This window comes from Pelodiscus sinensis, chromosome 22, assembly GCF_049634645.1.
Source record: "Pelodiscus sinensis isolate JC-2024 chromosome 22, ASM4963464v1, whole genome shotgun sequence".
In the NCBI taxonomy this organism is placed as follows: Eukaryota; Metazoa; Chordata; order Testudines; family Trionychidae; genus Pelodiscus; species Pelodiscus sinensis.
Window position 1 is genome coordinate 17177485 of NC_134732.1, and position 27576 is coordinate 17205060.

The window sequence follows — 27576 nt, forward strand, 5'->3', positions numbered from 1 at the left end:
GGGATCTTGACCAAGACGATGTAACCCTCTAGTGACTGATCTCTACAGATGACAAGAATCTACTACAGCTACTCTCTAAGGGTATGTCTACATTTGCACCCTAGTTTGGACTAGGGATGCAAATGCAGGCATTCAAAATTGCTAATGAAGTGGGGATTTAAATTGCTCGCGCTTCATTAGCAAGATCTTGCTGACGCACTAGTTCGAATCACAGCTGATTCGAACCAGGAAGTGCACGCCGGGACACGTTAGTTCGAACCAAGCTGTGTCTGGGACATGTGGTCTCACGGCTCTCTCAAGAGCTCGTTCACAGTGATTTCAAGATCTGGTACCATTTTCTACGTGCTGAGCCACTGGGAGGATTCCCAGCAAGCTAGTTCTAATGGAGCCATTAAGAAGCAAATCCTTCCACGGTAGTTCCTGTTTCTCACTCAGCACTTCACCTGGAAAGTCTCACCCTTCTCCTACACACAAGTCAGAGTTTAATTGGCTCCCACACCACCTTCGAAAGACACTACCACCTTACCAAAACCTGCCCTCTCTTGCAGAGGTGAACCCGAGTAAGGGAAAGAAGCCAAGAGGCCTTTTCCCCAGTTCATTCCCCAGCACCTATGTACTAGAACTTGGCAGGACCCCGGATTAACCCTCTTGGAAGCACTTGGCTAGCCACCTAGTTCATGTACCTGGCATGTGTGGCTAGCTCATGCACCTGGTTGAAAAGACATGTAGCCAGTCAGCTTGGGGCCAGGTTAATTTTGCTTCATCGGAACTGAAACTTTTCATGGGAAAGTTACAAATTTCCTCTTTTAAGCAATCCCCCCACCTCCCATTTAATATTTTTAAAATGAAAAATTCAGCTTTTCAGTTCAAACCAATTTAAAGTTTTGAAATTTAAATTAATTCATTTTTGCTATATATTAAGAAACGGTCAAACCAGAAACAAAACATTTTGATTGACCCAAAACTGAACTGGGAAGGGGCAGTATTTGGTTAAGGATTCTTGAGAGTTTGACTTCCCATCCTGATTGGGAAGGAGACAATTTTCAAAATTTTTTCCCAGGGTGGGAAATCTGACACTAGCGAGGCTCTTGTGTGGGGGTTGGGCATAGTCTGTACAGACACATTAGTCTCACCTTGTAGAATAGGGGCAAATGCCAAGCAGCGAAACCGCAGCTGCTTCCAGATCATTTTATAAAACACAAATGACTGCAAATAAATCAGGACACATTGGTGCTGGCTTTCGCCAGCTCTTGTATTGTATGTGAAGCAGCTTCAGTTTCCCATGCTGGCTGCTCTTCTAGAGGGAAGGGATGATATGAGGAGAGAAATTTTAACAGGGCAATGAAAGAATTGTCTTTGGGATCCATATGCCAAATGTCAGTGGCAATAATGCATGGAGACAAGGAGAATAAAGGGGATAAAGTGATGGAGCTTGTTACCTGCATCAGTTGGATAGCGGTCTTTCACGTGAGGCAAATTATTTATTAACTAGCCAACTCCCAGCGGCACGCCCTGTGCTGGCTGGCGGTCAGAAGAGGGGTGGTGCTGGCCCAGTGTTTGGGGAGGAGGAATGGCCCAGGGTTTAGGGTTAGGGGGGCTGGCCTGGGGCTGGGGATTGGGGCCACGCAGGCCTCCCTCGTGCTGGCCCACCTTGTGCCTGGCCAGGGGTGGGAAGGCAGGGCCGTAAAGGCCTCCCCACCCATCACTCCCCCGTCCCAGGCTGGCGGGGTAGAGGGAAGGGGTTGTGCATAGGCCTCCTCTGCCAGAGCTCCTCAGGCCCAGCGGGGAGGAGGTCCACAGAGGCCTTCCCCACCGGCACTCCCTGGTCTGGCTGGGGGGTAAAAATGGGGGGGATGCACAGGCTGGTGGCAGGAGGAGGGCAGGCGCTGGTGTGTCCTATAGGGGGCAGCTGGTGCTGGGATGGCCAGCCCCAGTGGTGCTCCTGGGAGAGAGGGGAGCAGCGAGAAGGCCCAGGGTCAGGGTTTGAAGCAGAGAGGTCACTTACCAGTGGCAGGCAAGATGGAGGCAACTCATCCCCAGCTGGTCACTCTGTTGGTGGTGCGGCTGCTGCCAGTGGTGACTCTGCAGGATAGCTCTCCCCTGCACTCACTGCCCCCAGTGGTGAGAGTGAGGATTGCGCCCCTCTTCTCTCTCCCTCCTCCCTTTCCATGATACGGAAAACAATCACTTTCCAGGCACATCCTGTTTTCCTGGCACAGCCAAACCCTGACCTTGCTATACGTTAGGATAAGAGGAAGCAGCCTTCCAACCTTGGTGGTCCTAGCTCTTCCGGAAAGACTAGATGCCATTCACAGCAAAGGCATCCAATCTCTCTGGTCAGGAAAATGAGCGGCACATGTGTGCACACTACAGCTACATCTAGACTGGCATGATTTTCCACAAATGCTTTTAACAGAAAAGTTTTTCTGTTAAAAACATTGGTGGAAAAGAGCGTCTAGATTGGCACGGACGCTTTTCCGCAAAAGCACTTTTTGTGGAAAAGCATCCGTGCCAATCTAGACGCGGTTTTGCACAAGGAAGTCCCGATCGCCATTTTCGCCATAGGGGCTTTTTGGCGCAAAACAGTTTTTAGCTGTCTTCACTGTCCCACTTGTGCAAAAACATTTCTGGAAAAGGGCTTTTGCCTGAACGGGAACATCAAAGCATTTGTGAAAGAAGCACTGATTTCGGACAGTAGAACGTCAGTGCTTTTGTGCAAAATCAAGTGGCCAGTGTAGACAGCTGGCAAGTTTTTGCGCAAAAGCGGCTGCTTTTGCGAAAATACTTGCCAGTCTAGACGCAGCCCTTCTGTCTAACCATTGTCAGATTTAGTGCAGGCTTCACAGCAAAGGAGAAGTAAAGGAGCTTTTAGGGGAATTAGCTGGTGTTTGTAAAGTGTTTGGGTAATGTTCTTTGCAATCTAAGAATTATTGGTCCAAATAGATGCTGATGGAGTTACCTCCAGGATGAAGCTAATCCGTTATTATTCATTGTTATGCCATAACCGATGTCCTGACCATCATGACTCATCCCAGGGCATTTTTTCACGGGAGCGGAATTAACTCAGTGATACGGCCATATTCAAACTCACTCACATTTTATCCCCCCACCACACCCTTCAGTTTCAGTTGCATACCATGATCTGCATTTTCTGTACTAAACTATTACATAATGTTGCAGCGCACTGCTAAACATCTGCTATATCAGATCCCAGAGTCAGCGGCACATTAGGGATGTGTAACATGATTCCTCTAAGAGTGCTAATAATGAACTCTATGGGGTCCATAGGCAAAAGGGGTTGTAGAAACACAAAGTCCAATGATAACAGATTAGCACTAGTCACCTGTTGAATGTTGATTCTGGTTCTTGAACTGTTCATGTGAGAGTTCCTAGCTCGGCTTGTCTGACTAGTCCCTGCAAGGGATATCTGAACAGGAAACAGCATGATGGGTGAGTGGGGGGAAGGTTACCTTTGGGGTAGGAGTCAGGCCTACCCTGTCCTGTCACTATTACGCATACCTACAATTAAGAGCTTCCTGGAGCATTCACATGTTGCTGAGCAGCATGAAAACTGTATAGATCACGATAGGGAGCATTGAGAATATGCATTTGTCACTCAGACTCTTGGGAGACTGGGATTATTTTCCTGAAGATAATGTTTAGGTGTTTATGGCATCACTAGAGAGGCAAATATTCTGATGTTTAGCCTCCTCAAATAGCTGCAATTTACACATAAATTACAGTCTGACAGTCGGGTGTTTCACAGATTTGGTGTTCCAAGGAACAGCATGGGGAACGATTTGCCTGAGTGGTCGTGGGCATTGCCTCATTGACTCCTCCACTTCCTACAGAAAGAAGCTTGCAGTGTCGAGCATTAAAGGCTCAGTGGAGCCACCATTTGATAACACACCTCTGCTACGAGGGAGTCCCGAAGAAGAACAGACAAGCAGTGAGCCAGTCCTCCCGGCTCTTACTCAGGCTTACTCAGACATACCTCCCATTCAATCAAGGGGATTTTCTGTCAGAGCAAGGATGTGGGACTATATTAACAGAGAAGCTCATTGTTAACAAGCCTGTGACGTCTGCTGATCTTGGAAAGGTGCCAGAGGGTAGCGAAGCCTTTTCCCACTGGACATGCCCTCCCCAAATGTCACAGAAAGCTCTGCTCTCCTTAAGTGTCAATCAAAACTGACCTGAATGGATAGGCTGGACAATACTTTGCACTTCTATAGTACTAGGGATGTAAAATCCTGTTTAATCAGTTAACTAGTTAAATGGTATGTTTAACTGGTTCACCAATTAAGCAGGATCCTGTGGGCAGGGGGAGGGGCTAGTCTGTCCAGAACAGCCCCCAGCTTGCATGTCTTCCAGCTCCCAGCCCTGCGGCGCTCCTAGTTGCTGGCTGCCAGCACTGGGGGAAGTGGATGTGGGAGCAGCTGATGGCTCTGGACTGTGGCGTGGTGAGCCTGGCTGGAGTAACCCCTCTCCCGCAGTGTGCCGCAGTCAGGGGGTTGCTCTCGGGCACTGGTTAACCAGTTACTTACTCATTCATATCCCTGTATATTACCCTCCCCTGGGGGCCAAAAAACACTTCGCAAACACTGGTGAATCCAACCTTGTGGCTGGCCAGAGAGGTAACATATTATCATTGTAACAATCATTTCACAGCAAGGGAAACTGACACAGGAGTGGGTAAGCGACTTGCTCAAGGTGACATAGTGAGTCAGTGGCGGAGGGGGATCATTACATCGTTTGCATTCACAGAAGTAGAATACTGATTGGAGCTGACGGAACTGCCAAATATGTTATGCCGTTCTGCTGACTCTCTTGCCATGAGGGTCCTTGTCAAGGTCACAAAGCAGGACTGACCGTCAGCCAGACCGAGGAAGGGCAAACAGATTGGATGTCTCAATTAAGCAATAGGAAGCAACTGGCCCTGCATTTTTAGGGGCTGGTAGCACAGCTCAGGGTGGTGTTACAAGGAAAACTCTCTCAGCTGGTTAAGAATACCTGAAAAGTACAACTAATTTCCTGCCCCCCATCATTATTATATGGGATTCATGAATTCAAATAAGGGAAATAATCAGACCTCTGCATTTGCAACGATGATTTCCTTGGAGCTCATGAAAGATCCCAGGCCAATTACTCTGAAGGCTGTTGTTCTCTGCTTATCCTCAAACTAGGTGCAGTCTGAACAGCGGCAGTACAGGCGTTCTAATAACCCTGACTCAAACGTAGAGGAGCAAGAAGCCTGTTCTTCTTGGCTCAGTGAACCCCTGGCTTTCTTGTTTAGTCTGCCAAGAAGGGGCTGTGGGGACTGATGTCCCCTAGAAACCCGCCATCAACATATCGCTGCTATTGACAGCCTGGGTTCCAGAGAACTCCCTTGAGGTTTACAATTGTACGTCCAACTGATCCTTAGCTCCGTACGTGAGTGTGGCTGACACGGATCCGACATCACCGACAGCTCGTCCGAGACCAGCTGTTGGGTTCTGTGTCCCAAACCATTTCACACACAGCCCTGATCATCTCCTCTTGGTGCCTGCTAGAAAATCTTGTACACGATTCTACGCTTTATGCACATGCCCCACCTGGAACAGAGGAGCTACGTCTACACTGGCATGATTTTCCAGAAATGCTTTTAACTGAAAAGTTTTCCCTTAAAAGCATTTTTGGAAAAGCGCATCTAGATTGGCAGGATGCTTTTCCGGAAAAGCACTTTTTGCGGAAAAGCGTCTGTGGCCAATCTAGACGCGCTTTTCCGCAAAAAAGCCCCGATCGCCATTTTCATGATCGGGGCGTTTTTGCGGAAAACACTACTGTGCTGTCTACACTGGCCCTTTTCAGGAACAGTTTTCCGGAAAAAGATTTTTGCCTGAACGGGAGCAGCATAGTTTTTCCGGAAAAGCACTGATGATTTTACAGTAGATCGTCAGTGCTTTTCCGGAAATTCAAGCGGACAGTGTAGACAGCTGGCAAGTGTTTCCGGAAAAGTGGCTGATTTTCTGGAATAATTTGACAGTGTAGACACAGCCAGGGTGATAGTAACTGAATGAACTAAAGGGAAAGGGCCTGGCAGGAAGGAGGATGCGTCAGAGATGGGGTGGGTTGGCAAACATGCTCAGCTAGTCTGGGCAGTCGGCAGACTTGGTCAGATTATTTGAGTCTCCTGCAATTTACCTTCCACTCTAATTTACAATTTACTCTTTTTAAAGTTCCTGGGATTTAGCCCCTGGTTACTTCAAGTGTAATGCAGCGGAAACCCCTCTTTTCTAACCCAAGGGCAACAGGGACTCTGCTCTTGGTTAGCAGAGCCCCACACGAGCCAACCTGGCCCAACCAGGACCTGTGTCTTACTGCGTAGTCTTTCATTTGAATTTCTCCTTCTTTTCTTGCTACCTTTTTCTGTTCATAGATTCCAAGGCCAGCCAGGGCTATTGTGACAAAATCTAGTCTGACTCCTCTACGCATAAGCCACATGACTGCCCTGTTCCAATCAGAGCACATCCTTCCCCTGCATTCTCTGTCCTTGCTCTCTGCTCCTGTCCGCACGCTGCTCCGTGTTCCCGGTTTATCCATTGGATTCATTCTCTCGCTCTCTCCTGATCTCTTTATCCCACCGTCTAGCTGTGCCCCGAGTCCAAGAGTGCCTGAGCGCAGGGTGAACTTTCGAACCCTCTGTGTCTTCATGAGGTTGGAAATGAGGCAGGAGAAGTCAGTCCTTTCTAGTCCCTAGTCTCAGGAATCAGCATAAAAGATATGGCTCCTCGTCTTTGCCTTTAGTCCCAGTCAAAGGGCAGGGGAATGAACTTCTCCCCGACATGCTGGTGCAGCCTGGGGAACAGTCCCAGGATCTCTCAGGAGAGAGACTCATCCTGATCTTAAAAAAAAAAAAATACACAAAAAACCTGCAGGGGGTTGCTATAGCTACAGGTCTAAGTGGCTCTCACTGAGGCACAGGTTCAACCTGTCTAGTGAAAAACAAGCTGTATTTTTTCCTCATTGCACCTGAATAAGGTAATCTGGCTGCCATGCAAATATAAGGGATTGTTATCACTAATGCTGCTGGCCCTGCCGAGTCAGACAAAGCAACCAGGGACACATTCCCTAGCTTGCGATGCTCCCCAACCTTCCTACTGCCCTTCCGGGCACTGTGGTCACTTCTTCCAGGCAGGCCAGCCCGTAAGGTCTGGTGTTCAGGGTGCCGAGAGTCCATGCCACCAGTTGAAACCGCATGTGCTTATCTCCAGTGAGGATAAGGAGTTCGGTGTCCCGGGGACAGGAAGGTTGGGGCTAGTGACTATCTCACTCTCCCCTCCGGCTGTGCAATGCAATGTGGTGGGATTGCCGTTCTAGTGTCAGTATTGTGAGTCTCATCTGACACAGCAGAAGAATGCAAAAGCCTGCCTCTGCCCATTGCTCTCCCTTATTAAAACTATGTGGCTGCATACGACGGGTTTTCTTCCAATGACAAGCTGCAAGAATCCCTTTATGGTACAGATTCCGAGTAAGGATTGAAAATACATATGCCATGTCAGGAGATTCAATACAGATCATAGTCCTCAAAAGTAATGTTTGGGCTCTCTTGACAACTTATATTAAAAGCCTCCCTGTAAATTTTCCTTCTGTCCACACCACAATTCTGCCACCGCTTATCCCTTGCTATGAGGGCACATCTACATTACGGAGAAGATCGACCCTCGAGAGGTCGCTCTTCTAGCGTTCAATTTAGTGGGTCTAATGTAGACCCCCAAATTGAATGCTGAGGGCAGCCCCCACAGGTGTTCACTACTCCTCATTCTGCGAGGAATAAGGGAAGCCAATGAGAGCAGAGGCGGCCTGTCCATATAGGCGAACTAGGCAGTCGCCTAGGGTGCCAAGTTAAATGGGGCACCAAATGGTGGCGCAATATCATTGAGGGGTTTGGAGGTGGGGGTGCCGATTGCATGGTTCGCCAAGGGCACCAATTGCTGGCAGCTAGTCTAGGGTCGCCCCTGAGAGAGTATGTGCTCCCAGCGGTTCCTTGCAACGTAGACGCCGCAGCTCAGCTTAAGGTAAACCGATTCCAGCTACGCATTTTGCATCGCTGGGTAGTTCTCGGCTGAGAGAGAAAAGTTTCTCATGAAATTCTCACTCGCTGTTGGATGAAAAGTAGAGAGAAGAAACTCATCCAATTCTTATGGACAATTCCAAGCATTAACATTAAACAAACCCCCTCACAAATAACGCTGCTTTAAAACATGAGGGCTTCAGAGAGCTGCTTAGATCAAATGTCAAAAATATTGACAGTTTCCAGGCAGAAAGAACCTTTAAAATGACTCCTTGATTCTAAAGAAGCTCCTCACTAATGATACAATAATTAATATACTCCAAAGAGTCACTAATTACTCATCTCACCAGCCCCGGGCAGTAGCACTGAGGCACAGAGATGATCACAGCTAGAAGTCAGAAATTCCTAGTATGTACACACACCACACACACATTCCTTGTTTTTGAAGCCTTAAAGAGTCAGAGTCTTTGCTGTACAGACCCCAAAACTTTGGCTCTTGGTTTCTAAGGATCTTCAGCATAGAGTGCCTACAACTTCCGTACGTGACCTGTGATTTTGGGGTGCCTCGGGATTTGGTGCCCAACCTGAGACATCCTAAAGGATCCAGGAAGTTCTAAACTCTGCGTTTTGGTGACAAAACAGTGAACGCGTTCACACTGCAATGTCTTTTGTTGGGAAAAACATCCAGTTTTGGCGACAAAAAAAACTTCCAACCTTGCAAGAGACTCCTGTCTTTTCCCCTCCCTTTATTGTTGACCAAGAACCAGTGTGGACTCTGCTATTTGTTTTGTCAAGAGTATCCCATGATGCCTGCCCTGATGGCTCTGCTCAGTGTTTTGTACTCCCTCCCCTTTCAAAGCTCTGAGAAGTATCTGACTGCTGAGTGAGCTGTTCCCTTTGGAGAACAAACAAAAAGCAAATCATTGGACTGCTCCTGTTTTGCCCAGCTACAAACACAGCAGCAGGCAGGCTGCTGCAGTGGGAAGACTGAAAAGACTGTTGTGTGGCTTCAATATTCCTCAGCACAGAGAGCTCACAGAGCTATGAGGGAACCCATGAAGGACAGGGATCAGCTCTGCCTTCCCACAACACAGCCCTGTGGGATACTTACCCACATTTCTTTGCTCTAGCTGTCATCAGAGGGCTAGGAATGTGGCCAGGAAATGTGGACAATGGGAGGCAGAAAAACCAGTTTGACCAGTTTTCACTTTTGGCGACTTTTGCATGTCCACAGCACTTTTGTTGCCAAAGCATCCCAATGTAGACATAGCCTAAGTCACTTCTTGCCTCCACCTGGCTGTGCTTAAACTAAAATACAGCAAGGGGCAAGACAGCTAGAGAGGCAGAGTACCAGCAGCAGTGATGGCAGCTATTCCAACAGGTTTTATGCTTTATCCAGCTCTTTGCAATTCCTCCTGCTGCCTGACAGTTATAGAGTCAGGCCCTGATGCTGATCACCTCTACTCCCACCTCCGGAGACCAGTGCCAGTCCGTGAAAGCAGAGCCTCCTCCCTACCCCTGCCACCCTGTGACAATTCCACCCCTCCATCCCTAAATGGCACTGGCTCTGGAGCGGGAGCCGATGAGGAAGTAAGTTATGTCACTAAATGATGCTTCCTGCTCAAAGGCCGATGCTAGCAAAGGGGATGACGCACAAGGTCAGCTTTTCAGTGTAGCAAAACCTTTAATTAAAACTTTCCTAGCATTCCAAATGATCCCACCGCTTCCTCCTCGCCGGAGGTGTTTGACTATCACCAGAGATAGCTCTTCATTAGCTGCCATTTTTAAAAAAAAAAACCCACAGCTTATCTTCTGCTTGGTATCACCTTGATCCCTAGATATCTCTACACCTGAGGAGCACTGGAAAGGCACGTATGCGTGGGTGCTGACCTGCAAGCGATCACCCAAGTAAAACGAAGGGGAGCCATAAGCGATAACGACCCAGAGATTTTAAATGTGATAAATGCCTGCCAGCTTAAGATGGCACCAGAAATCTCTTTGGCAAGCCCCTCCCTATTTTCCCTTTTAAGCACATGTTTGAATGCTTTGGTGGACAGGGACACCCCTCTGCATGGGGCCAGCACAATACCCCGTCACCAGCTAAGCCCCACTGAGGTTATGACTACACTGCAGAGTTTTTTCGGAAAAACGATACTTACATCCACACTGCTACTGCGTTCTTTCAGCAGAAAGTCAAAAGACCGGAGGGGTTTTTTAGATGGTGGTAAATCTCATTCTACGAGGAACAAACCTTTTTCAGAAAAAGACGTGTGTGGACACAGAAGAGAGTGTTTTTCCGAAAGAAAAGGCCTCCAGGAAAAAGCACAGGTGCCCTGGTAGCCACTCCATCCACAGTAATCACAACTTAAATGATTGGACGCTATCTCGCAACGTGGACGCTATCTTTCGAAAAAGCACATCGCTTTTTCGTTGCGCTTTTGCTGGGTAGATGCTCTCTTCCAGAAAAGCTTTTTCTGAAAGAAGCCTGCAGTCTAGATGTAGCCTGAGAGTGTATCGGTCGCACACTGGCACTCGGACGAGGGCTGCAGGTTGCTCCTTCCCCCACCTTCAGACACAGGCTAAGAACAAAAGCAAGGGCAACTAACGCAAGTAAGCTGAGTTTGTAAGAAGCAGAGAGGAACGACTCCCTTTCAAGTGCATCAGGGCCAAGCCCTCCTTTTCCACAGGGAGGTGCTTTCAGGCTGTGGTTGTCTCTGGGCTTCAGTCAGCCCTTTCCTCAGGGAGTGACGGTTTGCTCTCTTCCCTGCTTTGCTGACAAATGAGCGGCTGCCTCCTATTTAATCTCCCCCCTGCAGAAGTGCAGGTGCAGGCCCAGAGCAGCTGCCTAACCCCTTGATGGGCAGTGTGGGGTTTGTTTCCTGTAGGGGTGCGTGCTCCCCACCATGCCTCAGTGACCCACTGCCAGTCTTCATCTAGCCCATCTCCAGGCAAGCTGCAGTCTGTACGGGCCGCTCATTACCGGCACGGGGTGTAGATTTGCTACTCCGCTTACCAGGGCTGCCTTAGTCCTGTTCTCATTCCTGGGAGCCTCCTGCTTCCTCAGCTACCAGCTCCCTACTGCTCTCTCCCCTCAGTAGCAAACTGTTCTTTATACAGCCCCCAGCTGGGCCCTTTTTAGCCCTAACGGCCTCAGCTGGGTCTTTTCTTTCAGCCCCTGCTCCGGGCCTGGGTTTTGCCCTTAAAGGGCCAGTGCAGGGCGTGTGCCCTGTCACACACCCTCCCTCTCGGACCGGGCTTCCCCTCTTGCCTGTCCCCAGTTCCGGGCCTCGGGTGTACTTTCCTTCTGGCCCTGGTCCCCTCCTCCCCCGGGCCCTAGCTATCCTCAGGTTCTCTCTAGCCTCCTCTGAGCATGCACAGCAGAGTCAGCGTGACGACTGGCGGGCTCCCCAGAGAGTCGCCGCGCCGCTATCAGTGCAAGGCAATGGTGCCCCGTCACATCTCCCCATCACATCCTACAGAGCCCAGCTGAGTGCCAGAGGGCTCTTTGTGGATCTGACTTCAGGAAGACAGATTGGGCATGAAACCATGTGTATAGAGACTGTACTTAATATAGATTGTCTATAAACACTGATCTTGCTAGCATGGTTTTCCTAGCTAGTGTGGACAAGGGGTTGGGCACAGTAGGGTCTGTGAAATAAATATGCTACAAAACAGTCTTACTGACAGTTTGGTGGAGGGAGTATGAGGCATGCCAGGTAGCATTGAAATAATTCCATCTCCATGCACAGTCACTGAAACTGCGCTCAAGCATTTCTAGGAAGTTTGCTTTTTGTTTCTATCCAGTTTGGGTTGTCATGCACTGGTATAAAGCTTGCAAAGTTTGAATTTACAAGAGCGTGTTTGAATCTAAAACAAAACAACTCACTGATTTTTTTTTAGTGAATTTTCTGAAAATATGTCTCTTAGCAATATAATCCTTCCTTTTATAAACAAAATCTAACTCTTAGTTCTGACAGTATCCCTTGCCTATGTCTATAATCAGGCAATTATAGGCTATTGTTGTCAGTATTGTTATTTATGGTTTATTTATTAATGATCCTTCTAGATAGAAGTTTCAAGAGATCTACCTGCCTTTTGCAGTCCTAAAATCGAGCAATTCAAACAACCTGCTACAAGGCTTTCACAGATACAGCAAAACCAGCTGCCTGCTTGTAGAAGCCTGACCTCCCCTGTAGTCCTATGAAGTCCTCAGGGTGTTCTAAGAGGGTTTATTTTTAAAAGATGATGGATTATTTGTGGGGGATTGGAAGGGGAAGCATCTGTAAACTAGAAAGTCCCTCCTATAAAGGAGCCAATTTTGCTCTCACTTATTGCTGCATAAAACGGGAACGACTCTACTGACGTCAACGGTGTTATTATGGTTGCAAAGTTACGCAGGCAACAGAAAAATCAGGCTGACATTCAGCACCATCCAGGAAGGAACTCATAGCTTAATCGATCTTCGTTTTCCAAGCAGGCCTCACCGAATTGTGCACGTCTACATGTTCCCACCAAAGGTGAGGGGAGTTTTTAAAATGACTTCAGTGACCACAGGCTCACACACGGGGTTTCTTCACCGAACAGGCTTTTTAGAAAATCCGTTTAATCGGACATACATCTGAATGGGAAAGGATTTAACGGCAGTTTGCTGTTCCTATGTCAGACAAACACTTGCAGAAAGCTTGCAGACTTACATGGACCTTCAAGGGAGGCTGTCTCCTAAGACTGGGTTCTCATCCTCCACCCCCACCTCTTGCTTGTACATAGAACACAATCTCAGAAAAAAATCTACAGGGAAAGATAAAAGTCTGGAATATTCCTCCGTCCTTATCTGGTCTAATAATAGTAACATGCCCAACAGAAAACCCAAACTGAGACTACCTATGTACGCTCGTGCTTAACACGGAGGCTGTGTCTAGACTGCATCCCTTTTCTGTAAAAGGGATGCAAATTAGACATATCGCAATTGCAAATGAAGCGGGGATTTAAATCTCCCCCGCTTCATTAGCATAAAAATGGCTGCCGCTTTTTTCCAGCTCGGAGCTTTGCTGGAAAAAAGCGCCAGTCTAGATGCGGATCTTTCGGGAAATAAAGCCTTTTCCGAAAGATCCCTTATCCCTCCATTTTATGGAAAAGGGATGCAGTCTAGACACAGCCACGGTGTTTCAGAGAGTCCCATTTATCCCTACATTACACCCATACTCTTTCCAATTAAGGAAGATTAGAAAGTGCTCCCTTTGCAGGCCTTTTATTTCCAGTCCTTAATTAGTCAGAGAGGGCATTATATGCCTTTGTAGCTTGCATCCCAGCAACTCCTTCCCATGCTGGCTTGCAGAAAGAGACTGGAACACATCTTGGATCTCTCACATGGCAAGGCTGTGCTCTGCCACCAGGCTATCACGAGAGCAGCCAAGATGCCAGCAGGAGTATACAAACGTCTATCGTACAGCTGAGTCTTTGGCCGCCTCAATGGCATATGGTCCCCAGAGTGGGACGTAGACTTCGTTTACACACAGGACCGCTCTCTCGATGTCACACACACATTTGTTATGAACAAACAACTCCCCCGGTAACAATACAAGAGCTATTGTGTTGCAAATGATTTCTATCGCTGAAAGTTAAAGTGAGTCAACTTGAAGGAGTATTTTCTATTGCAGGGAGCAGCAGAGACAGCACTTTTGCCAAGGGCTGCCAATCAGCCTGGATATTTGGTTTCTAAAAGCAAAATGAACCTTTACAAAGAATCTTTCTTTCCGTATTGCAAAAATGTGATCAGTGAAGGACACAACCCGCCACTAGGGGGACATGGTGATTTTAACAGTGTTATTACAGCTCATCATGCTAAGGACGACTCCCGGCTGTCATTATACAGCTTGTTTCAACAGTCATAGGGTCTAACCCACTCCAGCTGTGCCAGTTTCAGCCCTTAAACACTTGGTGGTGATTCTGCCATGCCACCACCCTTCTCTTTCAAGAGGGCAGCTTCAGCATGTGCTAGAGGTACCATAGGATCTCTACTGGCAGGAACTGATGCCCTTTAGGAGCCTTACTAGCTGCCGGCAGGGCCTCCTGATGGAAGGAAGTCAGCAGCCACTCTTGGGGTCAGCTCTGAATCACAAAACCACAGCCCAGGTGAGGGTTTGTAAAACCAAATGTGAGATCACCCTGGCGAGGCCATTAAGGAGATGGGGAAAACCAGGAGCATGTTCTCACAAGCCTGCTAAGCTTTGGTGGGTCTGCTAGTATTCTCTGAACAGCAGCTCCAATAGAAACCAAGGCCTCATTGTGCTAGGCTCTGTGCACACAGAGTCCATGCCTCAAAGAGTTTACGGTGTAACTAGACATAGGGTTGCCAGGTGTCCGGTTTTCACCCGGACAGTCTGTTATTTCTGGCCCTTGTCCGGTAAAAAAAAAAAACAAAAACAGAAAATACCAGACATGTAAAACGTCCGGTATTTTCTGTTTCTCTGGGACGGAAGGCATCTGAAGGGGCAGAGGGGAGGGAGGAGCATGGGGATATTTAAAGGTGCAGTGACCTTTTTTTTTTTTTTTTGGCTCAACTATTTTTCCTGGTAGGTTTGTGATTTTTTGTGAAAGTATCTGGCAATCCTAACTAGGCAGCACAGACAAAAGGTGTCAGGCAGGAAACATTGTTATCCCCATTTTAGTGATTGGTCAACTTGAGGCAGAGAGAGATTAAAATGACATTCACAAGGTCAAAGATAAAATCTGCAGCAGAGGCTGGAACTGGACTAGATCCAGATCCAAAATGAGATCTAACGGAGACTAGATGCAAAGTGTCCCTGCAAATCCCAAACACCTTCCCTGCCTAATTCAGAAGCATGCTCCATGCTCATGTATAACTTCTTTGACATGTAAGTTGCATGAAAAGTAAAAAAAATTGCCAGTGCCCTCATTTCATGTGCTTTCATATGATCCACTCAGAATGCTTTAAAAAAGAGGAAATTGGGGTTTAAAGAGGGGCAGTGAGGTCATTTTTTTAAAAGAAAAATCTTCCCTTTTGAATCGTTGGCTCAGTAGAACTGCAACTGCAATTTGCATACTTCAGTGCACATGTTTGGGAACAGAATGGTACTTGGGAACTTGAACGGCACTTCGCTACAAACTGAGTAACTGCAAACTTGTTCCATTGTAATCACAACAAATGGCAACCTCAATTAAGTTAATGCACCATCTTTTGTGATAATCTCTAGTGCACATTTCTACTGTGAATGGCACTGATTTTCAAGTCTTTCTATCGCAAGACATTCGGATCTGGTTTAGCTTTATAGGCCACTTGTTAAGACTCAAAGGGAGATAAATGCTTTGGGATTTGGTATTACAGGGTGTCCCCACTATATGTCCAAGATAAAAAAAAACGTGGATATATAGCAAAAGGATGTAAAGTGGGGAATTTTTTTCCCACGGCTGACTTCCATTTGCACAAATTGGTCGTGTGTGTGTGTGTGTGTGTGTGTGTGTGTGTGTATGTGTGATGGAAGAGCGTGCAATGGGAGGGCTTAAAATGAAACAGTTCCCACAAGTGTCAATGCTAGTGTGGAACCAACGTATACTGGGGCGATTTATAGTGGGGACACCCCGTATGTGTCTGAATTCTTCTGAGAATTTTAGGACACATCCATTATCCCGCAATCTGTGTAGTTACCTTGTCCTTGGCAAGTAAGCATCCTTTTTTAGGCATATTCTGATACTTTTATTTCTTTTACATGCTACTTTGCTTCTCAAGCAAACAGTTCCAGTCAATCTGTGGACCCTCTTACCAGAGGCTGTTGTGAGGGCCAGCACATTGAACAGGGTTCAAAAAAGAGCTAGAAAAATTCATGGAGGATAGGTCCATTAATAGCTACACCCATGAATGGTGTCTTTAGCCTCTGTTTGTCAGAGGCTGAAAACGGATGATAGGAGAGGAATCATGGGATGATCATCTGTTCTGTTCATTCCCTCTGGGGAACCTGGCATTGGCACTGTCAGCAGACAGGATACTGGGCTAGACGGACCTTTGGTCTGACCTAGTATGGCCTTTCTTATGTTCTTGTGACTTGAGATGAGTAAGGGAATCAGATTCTGGCCTGGCCAATATAAATGGAATTGGTAACACTAAAGAATTAATTTCTTGGTCATTAAAATCAAATCTAAACAGAGAGGCATGATCTCCACTCCAGGCAGTCATTTCTAGCCAAGACGCTCTATATAGTCATTTACTACAAGATGAAAGCTCTTTCTTCCCAATCCAGCGGGGAAAGGAATAGCAGATTTAGTTTTGTTTTTTCTCAATATGCCCACCCAGCACTTCCAGCATTTTTCAGCTAATGAGCTACCGTAGCTCAAGCAGGGTTTTTTTAAGAACCTGTAGCTCATGAACAATCTTGAATTCCTAGTTATAATCTAGCAATTCAGAGGGTCTTGTCTCCCCTGTATCAAAGAGATGATTTGAGGCCATCAACCTGAAAGATGAGCCAATTATCCCAGATTTAGAGGAAACTTGAGCATTGTGAACGTTTGAGACCACACAGCAAACTCCCACTTGCTTTTAGAAGAGGGGCTATTTTTCAGGGAGAGGACCACTAAAGGTTGTCCTGTTGCCTAAATTCACCGTACATTGGGATCTTAGGGAGGAAAGAGAAGAGGAAAATGCTCAAGATCAGACAGTAGTTAATGAATCATGTCAAGGAGAGGGCACCTATTGCCAAGCCAAATCCAAGCAGCCAAAAAAAAAAGCCATCTTGAGTACCCAGAAATAAACCTGCAGCCCCTGTAGGGTAAGAATCAGCATTTTCTGAAAGCCACGTCCACAGCTGGAGTGGATGGGCATTGCTCCATTGGGAAACAGAACTATGCTGCTTTATGGGTGGTGGGCGAATGCCTGGCTGGGGAAGGCAAGCTCCAGCTGAGACCCCGCCCCTTCTGCACACACACACACACACACACACACACACACACACACACACACACACACACACACACACACACACACACACACACAGGCAAGCCCATCCCCCACCGTAGGGACCGATGCTCATCCCTAGGCTATTACTCCCTGCCCCAGAGTATCTCCACCCCATCTAGCCTCTCTCCTCCCAGCAGGCAGTGCAGCCTCAGCCTTCCTGGCCAGCTGGAGCGTGAGCAGTTTTGGGAAGGCAATGCCTTCATTTGCCTACATTACCTGCTCTGTACATCTGATACAGGCTTTGTGACACCATCAGTCAGTGGAAAGACTGACACATTTCAACAACCAAATCTTAAAATGGAGTAGTTATTGGGGGGTGTCAGAGCACTGAGCTGAGCTAGGAAGCTTGTGTGGACACCTATAACTGCCAGCGTAACAGAGTGGTAGACACCCCCAACTGATAAGTCCAGACTGGTCCTTAGACACAACCGTGGCAAAACTGCCATAGCAGTCACAAACGTGTGGCACGTCTTCATACAGGGGTTAGCCTCTGGCAGGTTGCCACCGCTTTATTTACCTGCACCTCTGCAAGCATCACTACCTGCAGCTCCCATTGGCTAGGAATGGCAATCCACGGCCAACAGGAACTGTAAGCACCTGTACCTGTGGAGGTTCAGGTAAATACAGAGGCAGCAGCCTGCCTGGAACTAGGGATGTGAATGTTTAACCAGTTAACTAGTTAACTGGTAAGCCTCACTCTTAACAGGTGAAGCTTACTGGTTAAGGAAAGGAGGCTTCTTCAACTCAGAGGCAGGCAGCAAGCCAGGTTTACCAGCTAATCAATTAAATGGGATTTTACATCCCTACCAGGGGCAAACCCTGGCGAACAGCGTCCAGCCTGTTGTCTGGTTATTGTACTATTCTCAGCTGCATGAAATTACCAATGGACCTGCTTTGGCTCACCCTCACACCAGTATAAACCAGGAGCAATGCCACTGAGGGGCATGGAGTTAGAGGGATGTAAAGCTGGTGTAGGTGATACCAGAATCAAACCCATGCTCTTCTGCAGGATTTGGGAAACATTTTGACATCTTGCTCAAGGAATGAGCCGTGTCTCTTCTCGCCTTAAACTTTATGGCTGTGTCTAGACTGGCCAGTTTTTCTGGAAAATCAGACACTTTTCCGGAAAAACTTGCCAGCTGTCTACACTGGCCGCTTGAATTTCCGCAAAAGCACTGACGATCTCATGTAAGATTGTCAGTGTTCTTTCGGAAATACTGTGCTGTTCCCGTTCAGGCAAAAGTCCTTTTGCGCAAAAGGGCCAGTGTAGACAGTGTAGACAGCTCAGATTTGTTTTCTGCAAAAAAGCACCGATCGCGAAAATGACGATCGGGGCTTTTTTGCAGAAAAGCGCGTCTAGATTGGCACGGACGCTTTTCTGCAAAAAGTGCTTTAGCGGAAAAGCATCCATGCCAATCTAGATGCTCTGTTCCGAAAATGCTTTTAACGGAAAACTTTTCCATTAAAAGCATTTCTGGAAAATCATGCCAGTCTAGACGTAGCCCACGAGTTTATGATCCAATCTGGATCTGGAGATTTGTCAGCATTATGGATGCTCATTGCCTGGTTAATCTGGTTTAATGGGAGAATCCAACACTTATTCTCTCAGGAGTAGTAAGAAGTGGTAAATTAATCCAACCCAAAAATAGAGATGCTTGTCTCCTCAAATCTCAAGTCCTGGGGACAAGAATGGTTCTCTGCACAAGTCTTGGAGTATGTTGACACTATGCAGCTTTTAGCCACAAAGCTGTGTCAACACAGCTCAGTTGCTAAAAGTCAGTATGTGTGAATGCTGTTTGTCGGCACTTTTGCTGACAAAATACTTCCTACCGTAACAAGTGGGTTTCACCTGACATTTCACAAGTGGGAGAAGGGGGCTTAAAAAAAGTTTTGTCAAGCAAATGCAAGATGAGTCTTAGAAGGACTGCTATGGCCCTTAGAGTATCTCCAGCTCAAGAGGAGAGTTATGTCTTGTCATAGGTCTGCCTTCAGTCACTATCCCAGCTGAAAATGTGGTCACTCGTGGGTAGCGAGGACTTTAGAACTCCTGGTTCCCGTTCATTGCCCAACAATCTAGGCAAATCTCTTAACCTCAACAGCCCACAGTTTCCCCATCTGCAAAATAAAGTTAATAAGCACAGAATCAGAGAATTGCAGGTCTGGAAGGGACCTCAGGAGGTCATCTAATCCAGCCCCCCACATTGAGGCAGGATGAAGTATAATGTTTACTTCCTTTTAAGATTTTGTCAGGCTTAGTTAACGTTTCTAAAGTGCTCTGAGAGCCTTAGATAAAAGCGGCTACTGCATCCAAGTGCAAAGTGTTCCGTAATTGCGTGTCTTGCCTCATCACATTGATTCTAATGCTAGTGTGCTGCCTGCAATATACAGGGAGTCTTTTCACTCTTGAATCCTGGAGAGACTCCACTTTGTCCCTAGATATGTCCGAGAGCATCATGCTCCCTTACAGAATTATATGAATCTGCCCTTAGGCTCATCCAACCATTACTGAAGTAAATGGAAAAACTCCCCTTGACTTCCATGCTACTTGGATCAAGCCCTTGGTTGGCTAATGCTGGCTGCAACTTGCCCTTGGGTTTTTAAGGACTCTTTTCTAAAGCGTACTTTGGAAAAAAGCAATTTATCGCCTTGCCATTAAGGCTCTCCCCACTGCATGGCCAGATCACTTAACAAGAGTCTCTGTAAATAACCTTTAAACAATATATCCCCGTCTTGTTTACTGAACATTTCTGAACTCAACAGAAATGCATCCAGATGTCATCCCTGCGCACTGTAGTCCTGGCTATTTCTGGAAACGCACCAAGGGCAGGCTGGATCATGTCAGATATTGTCGTAGAGAGAGCATGACAAGATTCTGTCTCCTGGATAAAAGCTGCGGAGCTGAGAACGAAGCCAGTGCTGTCTCGTAACAAGGAGGAAGAGCTGTTTACACAATCCTGTGCTGACCAAATGCACCATCAAATCATTCCAGCTTAGAAGCCATCTGCACATGTCGAGTTTGGTTGCAGGAAGGCACACAAGGGTTCCATTCTCCACCTTGGAAGCAGCCAGTGAATTATCAAGCAAACAAAAGTGCTGATCCTGCTAGGAAGGATTCAGCAGGTTCTGCTGACTTGCTGTTGCAGGGAACTCTTTACCCACCTGATAGCCAGGGTATCGCTGCAGAGACAAGCCCATGAGCTGAGCAGCCATTAGGGAGAAACCATGGGAGTAGGCATTCCTGGGGGGAGGAAGGAATGAGGCTAAGGCTAATTCTGTACTGTAAGGGAGCTGAAACCCAAGGAAGGCGGAGGGGGTGAATTCTGACCCCCTTACCCTCCCACACACACAATTTCTGCCTATTCATACACACAGAATAGGATAGAGAAAAAACCAGAAAACCATTCAAAATAAAAGACCTGAAAAGCAAAAGAAAACGACATCGGATCTAAGGGAGTAAACAAACAGCTTCCCCCTCAGCCTGAGTCATCCTTCCTCTTCCTTCATGTTATTCATTCTTTATAGTGAAGATGACTCCATGCCCCTCGGAGAGGAGCTGCAGGCAAGAGAACCCACGTAACATGCTGAGACGTGGAGGAAGAAGAAGTATGAGATACCATGACCCTTATCAGACAAAAATCCCTCTGGAGGGCACGGGCAAGGGAGGCAAATGACACAGAACTTTGCGCCAAAACAAGTAAGAAAATAACATGCACAAAACCAGGGAGATGGGAAGCAAAATCCAACTGACTTTTACTCCCAAGCACAACCCCCCTAGCCCAAACACAAAGCCTGCTAAAAGCCCCAAGGTCTAGAAACCAGTGAACTGAAAGCTGTCGTAATTGCAGGTTGTCAGTAATTTGTAAAGGGGCTTCCTGGTCCTGCATGCAGGCTAGGCGACTGAGTAGGCAAGCCTACTATCAGAATCTGTCTGGAGACAGCCTCGAGTAAGATAGGATGAACGGTAGCCTCTCTGCATTAGGATCAGTCTGCGCTTACGTTCATGTGGGTTGTTGATCTGAATTTTAAGAAACAGTGTAGTGTTAGGTTGCAGTCTTCCAGCAAGAGTGTTTGTTTTTATCCAACTTATGTGTCTGTATGCCATGAACAGCACAGAAATCAAGGAACATTGACCTGAACTGGTTTTGTCTACCTCTTCCCAGCTCCCGCCTTCTCAGTACTGAAACGCTACGTCGCTAAGAAGATGCTCATAACAAGGAGCCCCGGCTCCTAAAAGGCCACAATTAATCTAGGAACGAGGAACAATGAATCTATCAGCAAGAGAGGTGAGAACACGGCCAGCCAGGCTGCATACGGGTCTTTCTAACCTCGCCAACCAAAGCAGCAGCTCAGTAATAGGCAAAGTGCTGCCAGGTATCACTTTCCGTTTGGCTAATCTACACAGCCCTGCAAGATGCACCGATGTCAGTAGTTCTCCATCTTCAACCTCCACATTTTCATTTGCAACTTTTCAGGGACCCTCAAGCCTGCTTCTAATTTTTTTCTCGGTAGCCCTCAGCCCCTGCCCCCACGCCCCCCTTTTCCCCAAAGGCTCCCTCCCACCTCACCTCTTCTCACCCCTGCTCCACCGCTGCCCCCTCCTCTTCCTGCCCCACAAATGTCCCAGCCCTGCTCCTCCCCCGGAACAGCTGCCCTGGGATGTTCAGGAGGCACTGAAAGGGAAGGAAAAAAGGCTGATCCGTGGGTCCAGTGGCTCCAGATATGACTCACGGACCCCTGGCTTATGTGGTCTCTAGAGCATAGAATCATAGAACCATAGAGCTGGAAGAGACCTCAGAAGATCATCAAGTCCAGCCCCCTGCACAAGGCAGGACCAATCCCAACTAAATCAACCCAGCCAGGGCTTTGTCAAGCCGAGACGTAAAAATCTCTAGGGATGGAGACTCCACTACTTCCCTAGGGAACCCATTCCAGTGCTTCACCAACCTCCTAGTGAAATAGTTTTTCCTAATATCCAACCTGGACCTCTCCCACCACAACTTGAGACCATTGTTCCTTGTTCTGCCATCCGTCACTACTGAGAACAGTCTCTCTCCAACCTCTTTGGAACCTCCCTTCAGGAAGTTGAAGGCTGCTATCAAATCCCCCCTCGCTCTTCGCTTCTGCAGACTAAACAGACCCAACTCCCTTAGTCTCTCATCGTAGGTCATGTGCTCCAGCCCCCTCATCATTTTGGTTGCCCTCCGCTGGACCCTCTTTGTCCACATCCTTTTTGTAGTGGGGGGCCCAGAACTGGAGACAATACTCCAGATGTGGCCTCACAAGAGCCAAATAAAGGGGAATAATCACATCTCTGGATCTGCTGGCAATGCTCCTCTTAATGCAACCTAATATGCCATTAGCCTTCTTGGCTACAAGGGCACACTGTTGACTCATATCCAGTTTCTCAACCGCCGTAATCCCCAGGTCCTTTTCTGCAGAACTACTACTTAGCTGGTTGGTCCCCAGCCTGTAACACTGCTTGGGATTCTTCCATCCCAAGTGCAGGACTCTACACTTGTCCTTGTTGAACCTCATCAGATTTCTTGTGGCCCAATCCTCCCACTTGTCTAAGTCATTCTGGACCCTATCCCTGCCCTCTAGTGTATCTACTTCTCCCCCTAGCTTAGTGTCATCTTCAAACTTAGTCCCTTCCCCAGCACGCGGCCCTCATCACATGTTGTCTTCTCCTGGAGCCTGGACTCATGATTCTGACAAGAGACACCTCTTGCACTCCACTGCACTCTCTCTTAGGTAGGGCATGTCACCCTTCAAGGTCATCACCTTGACAGCTGTGTGGGCTACTAGAAATGCTTAACCTAACCTTCCTAATGGCCAGGAGGAGAAGCCAGCGGGCCTGGACTCCATCTCAATTTGTTGTTTTCTCAGTAAATATTTTCTCAGGGAGTGAGGGGAGAGCCAAGAGTGTTGGGGGGGGTGATGATATCTTTCAGTCTTCTCAGGCAACTTGATCACTTGCACGCTATTGCACTGATCACAGTGAGTGGGACCTGCTTGAAAGTTCCTTGTCTCCAAAAATTGGATAGCACAAGTGCTGCAAGATAGGTTTTCCTGCCCTGCCCTATGTACCTCAATCTGGAGCTGGAGAGATCACCTGTATAGTGTGGACAAGAGTTTGGTCTACCAGTTTTCAATCCTTGGTCTCTATTCTAAGGTATATTACTTTAATAGATCCCCCACTCTTGCAGTCAGAGGGGAAAGACGTACCACACTTATCCCCCAGGGGAAAAGCAGTAAACAAAGAAACAGAACAAAATGCAAGCAAAATACATACCGTGCATACTCATTTCATGGCACCCCTCTCTCCTTTTTAAAGATTTAGGAAGTTGCATCTTTAAAAGCCAAATCTCATAAGGCACCAGTCACCCACATGCCATTACTGACTTCATCTATATCTGCGACATTGTTATGAGAGTATGCTGCAGGGCATTGCTATTTATCTACATGACACCACTGCTGACAGGCAATGCATAGGCAAATATGAAGACTGGCCGGTTTGGTTATGTAGGTGGGACTTACATTAAACTAAAGTTGGTGGTCAAACTGTCTCAGGATCCTGAGTATTTAGGGTGAAATGTTCAAAAGTGACCAAGGGGCAGATAGACAAAGGTATTTAGGTGCCGAGTGGCATTTACAAAGCACCTAAGCAGGTTAGGTATAGATGCCAGAAGGTGCCTCTTTGCATCTTTAGGCACTTAGATGCCTTTTAACATCTAGACCAGGTTATTTAGGAGCCTAAGTCACATTGAAAAATCAGAGTCACTTAGACACTTTGGAAAATGTTACCCTTAGCCTGTAAACTCTGTTGGGCAGACACCTTAGGCTTGATTCTGGTCTCAGATCAACTAGAGCTTTGGGTAGGGGTTACACTTGACTTGGAAGGGGAACAGGACTGGACCCAATGACAGGAATGATGCAAAATGCTTAATTTAAATGACAACGTAACCAAAATGAAACCTACTTAATAATCACAGCCGCAGTTAACTTTTGAGCCTGGGTAGGCAACACACATTGGAACTAATTTTATATATACTCTGAATTCATGGCTGAAAAACACACAGACACAAAGGCATTGTTGCGATTTCCCTTTTTCTCTCATGCCTCAAAATGCATCTCAGATACAGAGTGATTGCCTTGGGAATGTGATCACTCCATACCCACCCTATCAGTTCTCATCCTCAAAGCAAACCTGCCCAACACTTTCAAAGGGTGAGCCTGGCAGTTTAAATGCATCACTTTGGTAGACCCTGGAAAAGCATGGTTTTAATAAAGACACTGGATTTATGCCTTATTACAACAATCGGTAACCCGCTAACTCACTGTGTGTCCTGTGACTGCAGGGCTGTTAACGGGACACTTTGCCATGGATGGTCCCATGGAATATGGTGCTATCTCACTGGAGGGCAACCTGTGGCCCACAGGCTGCATGCGGCCCACTGGGCTCCACTTACAGCCCACGGACCCCCTGGCCGCCCCCTTCCACATGCACCTCTCACACAGTGGAGCATGGGAGCCCTGCACTTCCTGTGCCGCCTCTGTGGTCCAAGCACTTTTGGAAGGGACCGAACCCACTCCTCCCTCTCCCTCTCAGAGCTGGAACACTGCAAACAGCTGATTCACAACATTCCAGCTCCGGGAGGGGGAAGAGTGGGGACAAAGTGTAAATCAGGCAATTTACAGGCTCTGAAAGTGCTGGGAAGGAGAGGGAGGAGCAGGTAAGTGTGGGATTCCAGTGCCCGGGTACAAGAGAGGCACGTGGAGGAGGAAGGGCAGACGGGGGCCGGTGGGCTGGAGCTGGAACCCCAGTGGGCCATGGACTGCTGCCACCCACTGAGGTGAAGGAGGGTTACTTATGCAGCTGACCCACTATTCATAATTGCCCATCCCTGTGCTAACTACTTTCAGGACCGCTGACTGGGGATGGGGGAAGGGCAAAGGGGGCAACCACCCCGGGATTCAGCAATTCAAAAGGGTTTCTGCTGCTGCTACCACAGCAATGACTGGAGTGCCCTTTAAAGCAATGTTGGAGCACCATACAGAGTGCTTTGGGTGGCACTGGGGGCTGCTTAGGAAGGGGCGGGGCATGACATGGCATGCTTTGGCCCTCACTGAGGGCTGCACATAGCCCCTACCCTCTTCCACCTGAGGCTCTGGTAGTCTGTTGGCCTCCTGACTATTTATGTTAAACTTCTGTTGCACCTCTATTCAGCTGTGCCCATCTGAGTACATTTCCCAAACCTGTAGAAGAGCTCTGTGCAGCTGGAAAGCTTTTCTGGGTTACCCACCCAAATTGATCCAATAAAAGATATTACCTCACTCACCTGGTCTGTCTTGTGATTGGGTAGCCAAACATGCTTAGAAAAGAAGGATACTTGAGCTATCCCCTTTCTTGCATTCCCTTCTATTTCTCTGTGGTATCAGAGGTAAGTCCCTTGACTGCAGTTCTCTGACCTGTTTCTCTACTTGGGAGCAGCAAAGTTTATTTACCTTAGTACCTTGGGATTCGGGCCATCCATCAAAACCCACATGAATGCAACTGGGATTCCCCCCCCCTGCATCTGGAGATGGAGCTCCCGATGGGGACAAATGCTTTGCCTGAGTGAGTGGCTCCTATTGGCGTGCCCTGTCACATCACTGTCCAGAGAGCAAGAAACATTCCACCTCAGATCCACACTGACTCCTGTCACAAAAGAGCAGGAGCGAGGGAGAGCTATCCCTGGAGCAGCTAATAATGCCACCTGTGCACTGATGTGGGGGTTTCCCTCCCACCCCTCTGAGAGTTGCTTTAATGACCTGGCATTTTGTGACTGAAAATACAGACAGTGGTCAGTGTCAGCACAACAACAATCACTTTTGAGTTTCTTGGCTTTTTTATTTGTTCCGCTTTTTGGGAAGAGGGGGAAGATTCACCCGTTCCCTTCACACTGGCTAAGCACTCAGGATAGCAAATGGGGGCAAGGAGAGAGGATTATACACTGTTCACTCCATTCAACAGCTAGGAAACCCCTTTGCCAAATGCCTTAATAGGCACAAGAGGTAGACTCTTCCCGCTATCGACCTTGCAAGTACTCCAGCAAGCCTGGTGGATAAGCTGCCCAATCTAAAGGAGTCCACAGTTAGCAGCATCACTCTCTCTCCTGGCCTCAGACCTGTACAAAAGACCAGGGAGCAAAACCAGGTTTGGATGGAGAAAGAGATGTGGGGAGGGGGGAGAATGAGAAAGTGGAATGGAAAGAGAAGAGCAATTTGCAAAGGACCCTGGACTCTGCACAGCCAAGGACGGTGAGTGGCTGGGCGGGGGGGGGGACGGTACTCAAAGTGGACAGATGATTTGGTTGCAAAACAAAGAGCATTTGCAATTTCACCCCCCGCCCCCCCGCAAAATACCCCTCTTACCTTTAAACATGGGAATTGTGCCTGGATCTCTTTCAGGGGAGCTCCTTTCTCAGAGGCTCCAGCCTGGAGCGCTGCGAGGCGATACCCAAGTAGCTACCCCCAGACCAAGCTGCACAGGAGTCGCCCCAAAGAGGATGGTGAAGGGGGGGGCGCTCGCTCTCCGCCCAAGCGCGCCTGGCAGCAGCGGGCTCCCGCCCATCAAACCCAGGCCATGGGGCGCGGGGACAGGAGTGGGGCGCTGGGGTCCTCGGCCCCCTGCAAAGTTCGGTGGGGAGCGCGCAAGAGGCTGCAAGAAAAATAAAAGCGCGCGGGGGGGGGGGGGGAGTGGAGGGGGGGGTAACCCACCCTTACAACCAACCCGCCCCCAGCAGCAGCGGAGGAGTCCTGGAGCGGGAGCAGGCCCTGCTGCGGCTGTTGCTCCCCGTGGTGCTGATGCAGCCGCCTGAGCGCTCGTCCCGGGCACGCATGGAGAGCACAGCTGCAGGCGCGCGCGGCGGCCAGATGGCGCGCGCCAGCCCGGCCCCGGGGCGGACTGGCGGGGGGAGGAATGAGGCGCACGCGCTGGGGGTGCACGCGCAAGGTAGTGGGAGCACGACGAGGGGAGAGGGCATCGGGCGCTGCTCCAGCGCCCCTCCCCCCGCCACCTGTGCCCTAGCTCCAAGGACGGGACTGGCCTGTGCTACTTGCAGGGGGGGGGGGGGGGGAAGGAAATTGCCCCCTCCCCTAACGATCCGGAGTAGTTGCCTTGATCCCGGGGGCTCTGTCTCCCCAGCTGTCCCTGATCGGCCCAGCTCTGTTCCTGCTAAATAGCAGGCTGGCACTGCAGTGCAACAGCCCTGGAGGACACGGAAGCATCTTCAGGTGGCTTCGCCTCCCCCCTCGATTTCAGCAGGTCCCAGATAGTGCTCCCTCGAACTGTTTTCCATTCCCTGTGCGGAATACATTTTGTTCTGTGCACCAAGGCATGGAAGATGTGCACCACCAGCAGAGACACAGGGTGCCAGTTGTGGGTGCTCTGCCAATCAGCTGGCAGTATTTGAAACTCTCCTGGGTGGCCACCTGAACACTAAGCTTACAAGGAACACTGGTTCCAGATCTCCTCTTTGGGTGGCTTTTCACTCCACCGCCCCCCCCCCCCACTCCA

The 27576-nt window shown here is 48.3% G+C and overlaps 1 protein-coding gene across 2 annotated transcripts in view; it reads right to left on the reverse strand.

The window, feature by feature from the left end:
- The window catches only part of FAM163B (family with sequence similarity 163 member B), a 76896-nt gene extending 49910 nt beyond the window's left edge, over window positions 1-26986 (reverse strand). Inside the window, exon 1 of one of the 2 annotated variants that reach the window (XM_075905722.1) lies at window positions 26433-26986. The gene's annotated coding sequence lies outside the window, so the exon portion shown is untranslated. Of the gene's footprint in view, window positions 1-11063; window positions 11283-26432 lie in introns of those variants that run through there. The other variant, XM_075905724.1, reaches the window with a different exon arrangement.
- Between the last annotated feature and the right edge of the window lie 590 nt (window positions 26987-27576).